At 46.1% G+C, this 8,518-nt stretch overlaps 2 non-coding genes across 2 annotated transcripts; both read left to right on the forward strand.

The window, feature by feature from the left end:
• The first annotated feature begins 2,624 nt into the window (after nt 1-2,624).
• On the forward strand, nt 2,625-2,761 carry LOC119948599. The gene has a single exon (XR_005456984.1). It is a non-coding gene; the product is annotated as a small nucleolar RNA SNORA7 (small nucleolar RNA).
• A 2,208-nt stretch (nt 2,762-4,969) lies between these two features.
• On the forward strand, nt 4,970-5,107 carry LOC119948424. Its single transcript, XR_005456820.1, has one exon. It is a non-coding gene; the product is annotated as a small nucleolar RNA SNORA7 (small nucleolar RNA).
• Nucleotides 5,108-8,518: the final 3,411 nt, after the last annotated feature.

Consider the following 8,518-nt stretch of genomic DNA (forward strand, 5'->3'; position numbering starts at 1 on the left):
CGTCTTAGGGTGGGGCCAGGTCCAACCCTATTTACCCGGAAAATCGTACATCAGTGAATGTCCTGTTGTGCTGGGTGTTCCAGAGACACACTGAAAATGAACTCTTCATGGTTCCCGGGGAAAGTCATGGAAATAAAATGTTACTTTTTTATATAAATTTCAACAGAGAACATTCCTATGTTCAGCTTACTTTCAAGAAAAAAAACATCTGAGTCAGAGTTGATGCATATCTTCATTTAAAACTGGTGAGGCTTTTGTTCCTCAAGGCTCTCCATTTGACTTTAAATCTCCTTGATCTAGGTTCTCCCACAGGGACTGAGCTAATTGCAAGTTTCACAAACTTCTAAACCACACAATTCCTTTTTTAAAAACTGGATTTGGCTACTCAACTTTTCCCCCTCATCCTCCTCTCTTGGAGAGGAGAGACATGAAGGGGGTTTCTCTGTCCAGTCAACCATTCAAACAGTCAGTGGCATTTACTAAGTGCTTCACCCCACAGCACCCTCCTGTTAGCCCCCCATCTCCCTCCAAACTCCTTGAATGAGTTGTCTACACCCACTGTTTTACTTCCTCTCCTCCAATTTCCTCCTTGACCCCCTCCAATCTGGCTTTCACCCTCTCCACTCCGTGGAAGCTGCCCCCTCTAAGGTCACCAGTGACCTCTTTCTTGCCAAATCCAACAGCCTCTATTCCGTCCTGATCCTCCTCAACCTCTCAGTTGCCTGTGGCACTGTGGACCCCCCTACCCCTTCTTCTAGAAAGGTTATCTAACCTTGACTTCACTGACACTGGCTTCTCCTGGTTCTCTGCCTATCTCATCGGTCCCTCCTTCTCAGTCTCTTTCACAGGCTCCTCCTCTGCCTCCCACTCCTTACCTGTGGGAGTCCCTCAAGGCTCAGTTCTGGGTCCTCTTTTATTCTCCATCTACACCTGCTCCACTTCCTAGGAGAGCTCATTCGCTCCCACAGCTTCAACTACCGTCTTTGCATTGATGATTCTCAAATTTACCTCTCCAGCTCCAACCTCTCTCCTTCTCTGCAGTCTCACATTTCCTCCTGCCTTCAGGACATCTCTACTTCATGTCCTGCCTTCAGGACATCTCTATGCCCAAAACATATCTTCCTGCCCTTCCCCAGGATTTAATTGTGGTATTTGTGAAGAACTTACTATGTGCCAAGTACTGTACTAAGCACTGGGGTAGATACAAGATAGGTGTCCCACATGGGGCTCACAGTCTAAGTAGGAGGGAGAACAGGTTTGAATCTTCATCTTGCAGATGAGGGGAACTGAGGCCCAGAGAAGTTAAGTGACTTGCCCAAGGTCACACAGCGGGCAAGTGGTGGAGCTAGGGTTAGAACCCAGGTCTTCTGACTCCGAGGCCCATGCTCTTTCCTCTAGGCCAGTCTGCTTTCCCATAGATGTAATAATAATAATGATGATATTTGTTCAGCACTTACTATGTGCCAAGCACTGTTCTAAGCACTGAATAGTAATTGTGGTACTTGTTAAGTGCTCACTGGGTGCCAGGCATTGTACTAACTGCTGGGTTGGATATGAGCAAATAGGGTTGGAGACAGTCCCTGTCCCACGTGGGGCTCACAGTCTCAATCCTCATTTTACAGATGAGGGAACTGAGGCCCAGAGAAGTGAAGTGACTTGCCCAAGGTCACACAGCGGACAAGTGGCGAAGCCAGGATAAGAACACATGACCTTCTGACTCCCAGGCCTGTGCTCTATCCACTACGCCATGCTGCTTCCCGTAGACAACACCACCATCCATCCTGTTTCACAAGTCCGAAAATTTGGTGTTATCCTCGAGTTATCTCTCTCATTCAATCTGCATATTCAGTCCATCACTAAATCCAGTTGTTTTTACCTTCGCAACATCTCTAGAATCTCTTCCTCTCCATCCAAATGGCTACCACGATGATGCAAGCACTTACATCCTGCTTTAACTAGTGTGTCAGCCTACTCACTGATCTCCTTGCCTCCTGTCTTGACACTCTCTCCAGTCCATACTGCAGTCTGCTGCTTTGATCATTTTTCTTTACAACTGTTCAGTCCACATCTCCCCACTCCTCAAAAACCTCCCGGGGTTGTCCGTCCATCTCCGCATCAAACAGAAACTCCTTACCATTGGCCATAAGACACTCAATCAGCTCTCCCCCTCCTACCTTACCTAGATGATCACCAACTACAACTCAACCCACACACTTTGCTTCTCTAATGCCAACCTATTCGCTCTACCTTGATCTTGTCTATCTTGATACTGACCTCTTGCCCATGTCCTCCTTTTGGCCTGTAACTCCTTCCCCCTTCATATATGACGGACCACCACACTCTCTACCTTCAAAGCCCTACTAAAATCATATCTCCATCAACACACCTTCCCTAAGCCCTCATTTCCCCTCTTCACCTTCCCTTCTGTGTCACCTATGCACTTGGTATAACCCTTAAGCACTTGATAGCACCCCAGCCCCATAGCACTTATCTACATATTCTTACATTCTGCCATTTCCCCTATCTGTGATTTATTTAAATGTCTGTCTCCCTCTCTAGGCTATAACCTCCTTGTGTGCAGGGATCGTGTTTCCCAACTTTACCGTATTGTCCTCTTCTATGTCCCCCTCTCAGATGGCACCTGGAGAGTTTCCAATACTCTACCTGTCTTGATTATGGGAGGGAGAGTCAGGCAGAGGCATGCCCATTCCATTCCTAGCTTGGACAGTGGCTAGCGAGTGGAAGGCAATCTGTTTCAAGTCAAAACTCACCTGTGCTGGGCAGCAGCGGCATGAGAGAGCGTCGAGGGTGGAGATTTGTTTACTGCGCGGAAGAAGGCAATGGTAAACCACTTCCATATTTTTAACCAAGAAAACTCTATCAGAATGATTGCAGATGGAGGAGGGGCTTTCTGGGAGAGACGTGTCCATAGAGTCGCCATGGGGTAGAGACGACTCGACAGCGTAAGACAAGACAAGGCTCTTCTGTGTGCTTAGTACAGTGCTTTGCACATAGTAAGTGCTCAATAGATATCATCGATTGACTGATTACTGAACTGGGGAGGAGGTAAGGGACCAAGAGGGGTAGTGGGTGAGGTTGTCTGACTGACTTCCTCCTAAACTTGATTGCACTTAGCCCCCGTGCTAACGAGTGGTTGCAAGATGCCAAGCTCCCAACCAAAGCAGTCTGTGGCACTTATTACAATCGCCACCCCCTCAGCTCAGCCCATCTCCTGCTTCATGCCTCCCTTCCTTGTCTCCTTCCCCTCCCTCCCATTGCCCCAGCTCCACCAGCCATTTTTTCACCCTCTCATCCGTATAACTTTACCTACCCTCCAACCCTACCTGATTTCTCTGTGCTCTCCCCCAAACCTTCTTTCCATCTCCCCCTGCTGTTCTTCTCTCCCCCATTCCTCTTTAGTACCCTTTCTGTCCCATTCCCTCTCCCTTCCACCCCATTTCCTTCATTCCCTCCAACTCACTGGGAGAGAAAGTAGCTCTGCTGTGGGATATCAAACCATCACCACAGCTTTTTGTGAGTGATAGCAAGACAAGAGCGCAAACCAATCTCTTCCACCTCAGAAATGGCATGGCCTCCCTCAGAGATAGTGGGAGCCAGAGAGTTCAGAACAAACAGAGGGCTTTACCTTTAGCTCGCTGTCATGCTAAAACTTCTCATTCCCAGTAAGAGTAAATTTATCACTGTGGTGGCACAAGCTCTGCTTGTGTGCAATTTTCAGCCTCTCCACAATTTTAGACTTGACATTTCAAAATAGATTATTGATGCAACGTATTTTCTGAAAGCTGTATTCAGTGACTTTCTAGTGCCTAGCAGTTAGAGAACAAGGAGAATTGTAGATGATTATCAGCTTTACCACTGCCTCACTAAGTGGCCACTTGCAAGTCACTTAGCCTTGCCAATTCAACTGCCTTTGAGAACGATGATACATGTTTGTGCTGAGGCATTGGATGGAAGGCATTTTAGGAGTGTGAGATGTCAGGAATTTCTTTTCTGTTCCACTTTCTTCATCTAAAAGGAAACTAAAATCTTGAAACCATGACATTTGGACCATTTCTCAAAGTTCCATCTGGTAATAATAATAATGATGGCATTTATTAAGCGCTTACTATGTACAGAGCACTGTTCTAAGCACTTGGGAGGTTACAAGGTGATCAGGTTGTCCCACGGGGGGCTCACAGTCTTAATCCCCATTTTACAGATGAGGTAACTGAGGCCCAGAGAAGTTAAGTGACTTGCCCAAAGTCACACAGCTGACAATTGGCAGAGCTGGGATTTGAACCCATGACCTCTGACTCCAAAACCCGGGCTTTTTCCACTGAGCCACGCTGCTTCTCTAATGACTTTTAATCATAACTACAGCTTCCTTCGATTAGATTTTTCTATCATTTAAATGATTTATAACGCTCTTGTAATTGTTCCGTGCTGACTACATGGAAACTGTGCTTACCAAAAACCAGCCCGTGCTTGTTCCTATGTATTTCATTTGTTTTCTCCCTTTAGAGTAGAGCTTTAGAAACCCAGAACAAAAGAATACCCTTATTGGAAATGGTGAGGTGTCAGAGTCTGTAGTGAGTGATCATCGCCCCCTAACCACTTGATCCCTACTCTTGGGGTTATTAGCTATTCTAAACTGGGATGGGAAGAAGATGAATATATGAAGTCACCCCCTTCCCAGCTACCCCGACATAGAAGACCCTAGGAATATGGGATTGGTGGAATTTTTTGTGAGGAGAGTACAGTGAGAGCCATTTGGGTCATGCCATTGAGAGAATCTTCTGGGGCCCTGTGATGCCCTGTTTGGGGGCTTTACAAATAGATGAGAGATTCCCCAGTACTTCCTCTACATGTCATTTTACCTCAGCTACCCATTGTCCCAGTAGACAAGATTCCGAGGAGACAAGAACAGTTGTGTGGGTCTTAATTCTTGGGAACCTCTAATATTAACACTCCCCTTTCAGGATGGCACCTGGAGAGATTCCAGTACTCTACCAGTCTTGGCTAAGTGAGGGAGAGTCAAGCAGAGGTCTACCCATTTCATCCCTAGCTTGGCCAGTAGCTAGTGAGTGGAAGGCAATCTGCTACAAGTCAAAAATCACCTGTGCTGGGCAGCAGTGGCATGGGAGAGAGTTGAGGGCGGAGACGCGTGTTTACTGCGCGGAAGAAGGCAGTGGTAAGCCACTCTTGTATTTTTACCAAGAAAACTCTATGGGTACACTACCAGAACGATTGCCGATGGAGAGTGGGGCGTTCTGGAAGAGATGAATCCATGGGGTCGCTATGGGTCAGAGACGACTTGACAGCATAAGACAAGTATTAGTACTACCTACATTGAGGGATGACCTCATAGTTTGAAGTGAATCTTAGGGTGGCTGTCACATGAGTCACTCAGGAACACTTGCAACACCATTCTTGCACAGATTCAACTACAGCTCCAAGTGATAGGAGACACACATAGGTAAAGTAGCATGGCCAAGTGGATAGAGCACAGGACTGGGGGGCAGAAGGACCTGGGTTCTGATCCCAGCTCTGCCACTTGTCTGCTGTGTGACCTTGGGCAAGTCACTTCATTTCTCTGTGCCTCAGTTACCTCATCTGCAAAATGAGGATTAAAACTGTGAGTCCCATGTGGGAAAGGGACTGTGTCCAACCTGATTAGCTTGCATCTACCGCAGCCCTTAGAACGATGCTTGGCACAGAGTAAGTGCTAAACAAATATCCCTGAACCTTACCATCACCTCGATGATATTCACCATGTAGAAACTGTCTTCTCTTGGTTGTACAATCATTTGGGTCTTCCCCCATGCCTGTTGAACAAGAACCCCTTCCCGCCCTCCCATGTTTTTTAAGAAAGGTGGGAGTCAGGGATATGCATCTCTGCCACCCAAGTGGTAGTAATAATAATAATAATGGTATTTGTTAAACACTTACTATGTGCCAGGAACTGTACTAAGCACTGGAGTAGATCCAAGCAAATTGAGTTGGACATTGTCTCTGTCCCACATGGGGCTTACAGTCTCAATCCCCATTTTTCACATGAGGTAAATGAGGCACAAAGAAGTAAAGTGACTTGTTCAGGGTCACACAGCAGACAAGTGGCAAATCCGGGATTAGAACCCATGACCTTCTGACTCAAGCCCATGCTCTATCAACAGTGCTCTGCTGCTTCTCATGGTAAACCCCGTCCCATACCTCTGTGGAGGGGAACAAACTAGAGAAGTGGCAAGGAGTTTCGTTCCCACAATTTTGTGTCCGACTTCGTGATCATCATCATCAGTCGTATTTATTGAGCGCTTACTATGTGCAGAGCACTGTACTAAGCGCTTGGGAAGTACAAATTGGCAACATATATATGTGATATGCTCTGAAATCCTCTCTCTTTTTTTATGGTATTTGTTAAGCGCTTCCTCTCACCAGCTATTCTCCTGAAGTCATCTATCCACTTTGCAAGGCAATCCATTCCCCTGTACCTCACTCTCACCTCAACCCCTTGCTCATGGTTTCCCTCTTGCCTGGAACGCCATGCAGTCAATCAATCGATGGTATTTATTGAAAGCTTACTGCGTACAAGATAATGTACTAAGTGTTTGGGAAAGTGTAATACAATAGAGCTGGTAGGTGCCATCCCTGCCCACAAGGAGCTTAAAGTCTACAGCGGGAGACAGATAATAAAATAAATAACAGATGGGAAAATACTGGAGTATAAGGATCTCTGCATAAGTGTTGTGGGGCTGGGGTGAATATCAAAGGGGTACACAAAGAAGTGCATCGTAGACACAGAGGGGAAAGCGATCACATCCAATAGATCATATCTCCTCCCGGAAGCCTTACCTGATTAATCTCTCATCTTCCCCCGCTATTCTCCTTCCCTACCTATGCACTTAGCCCTAACCTCCTAAGCACTTATGTACATATCCTTATATTTAGTCGTTTCCCCCTACCTGTAATTTATTTTAATATCTGCCTCTCCCCCTAAACTGTAAAATCCTTGAGGGCGGGGATCATATCTACCTACGCTGTTGTGCTCTCGTAAGTATTCAGTACAGTGCTGTTCACACAGTAAGGACTCAGCAAGTATCACTGATTGATTAGGGGAGTGGATGCAGTTTGTGGTCACGTTCTTAATCCCCATTTTACAGATGAGGTAGCTGAGGCCCAGAGAAGTGAAGTGACTTGCCTAAGGTCACACAGCGGACATGTGGCAGAACTGGAATTAGAACCCAGGTCCTTCTGACTCCCAGGCCTGTGCTCTACCCACTAGGCCACACAGTCAGTGCTCATTAACTACTATAGATTGATTGACACTGCTGTTCCCTCTCCCATTTCACTAACCATTCTTGAGTGTGACAGTCATGTTTGTTGTACATAGGATAGGGCCTTTACTTCCTGCTAGAATAGTGAAATTGAGTATTTAAACAATCTAAGTGGGTACATGATGCCATAGAGACTGACGTGTACTTAGTTTACCTAACATGAACATTATTTGGAAAGTTTGAAAGGTGAATGAGGGATGGGTAGTGGGGAGGAAAAGAGGCTCCCATGCTTGGAATTTTCTTTTGACAAATCTAAGAGTGGGTGGGGACTGCATGTCCTCCTACTTTATATATATATGTCACCTAAATCTCTCTCTCATGCAGAAATTTAAGCCCATTCTTCATAGACCGTCTTCCCTAGACGTGAATAACTGATCTCCACCCTCCAGATAATATCTTCTCATGTAATTGAAGGTTATTAAGTCATCCCTCAGTCTTTGCTTCTCTAGGTTTTAATAATCCCATTTCTTTATACCTAATCCTATAACTATTTCCATTGCTTTCTCCTGAATCACTTACGCTGTTGTGCCTAAACTGGACACACCGCTGAGCCATTTTTTTATGGTATTTGTTAAGCACTTACTATGTGCCAGGCACTGTTCTAAGTGCTGGGGTAGACACAAGCTAATCAGGTTGGACCGAGTCCATGTCCCACATGGGGCTCACAGTCTTAATCCCCATTTTACAGATGAAGTAAAGCACAAAGTAAAGTACAGGTGAAGCAACTTGGCCTGGTGGCGACTGTGAGCTCACTGTTGGGTAGGGACTGTCTCTATATGTTGCCAACTTGTACTTCCCAAGCGCTTAGTACAGTGCTCTGCACACAGTAAGCGCTCAATAAATACGATTGATTGATTGATTGAGTAGAGCACGGGCCTGGGAGTCAGAAGGTCCTGGGTTCAAATCACAGCTCTACACCTTGTCTGCTGTGTGACCTGGAGCAAGTCACTTCACTTCTCTGTGCCTCGGTTACCTCATCTGCAAAATGGGGATAAAGACTGTGAGCCCTGTGTGGGACAGGGACGGTGTCCAACCCGATTACCTTGTAACTACCCCAGCGCCTTAGAACAGTGCCTGGCACATAGTAAGTGCTTAACAAATACCATTTAGGAGGGAAAAAAATAACTGAGGCACAGAGAAGTGAATTTGACTTGCCCAAGGTCAGACAGCAGGCAAGTGGCAGAACC

The sequence above is a fragment of the Tachyglossus aculeatus genome, chromosome X4, assembly GCF_015852505.1.
Source record: "Tachyglossus aculeatus isolate mTacAcu1 chromosome X4, mTacAcu1.pri, whole genome shotgun sequence".
In the NCBI taxonomy this organism is placed as follows: Eukaryota; Metazoa; Chordata; class Mammalia; order Monotremata; family Tachyglossidae; genus Tachyglossus; species Tachyglossus aculeatus.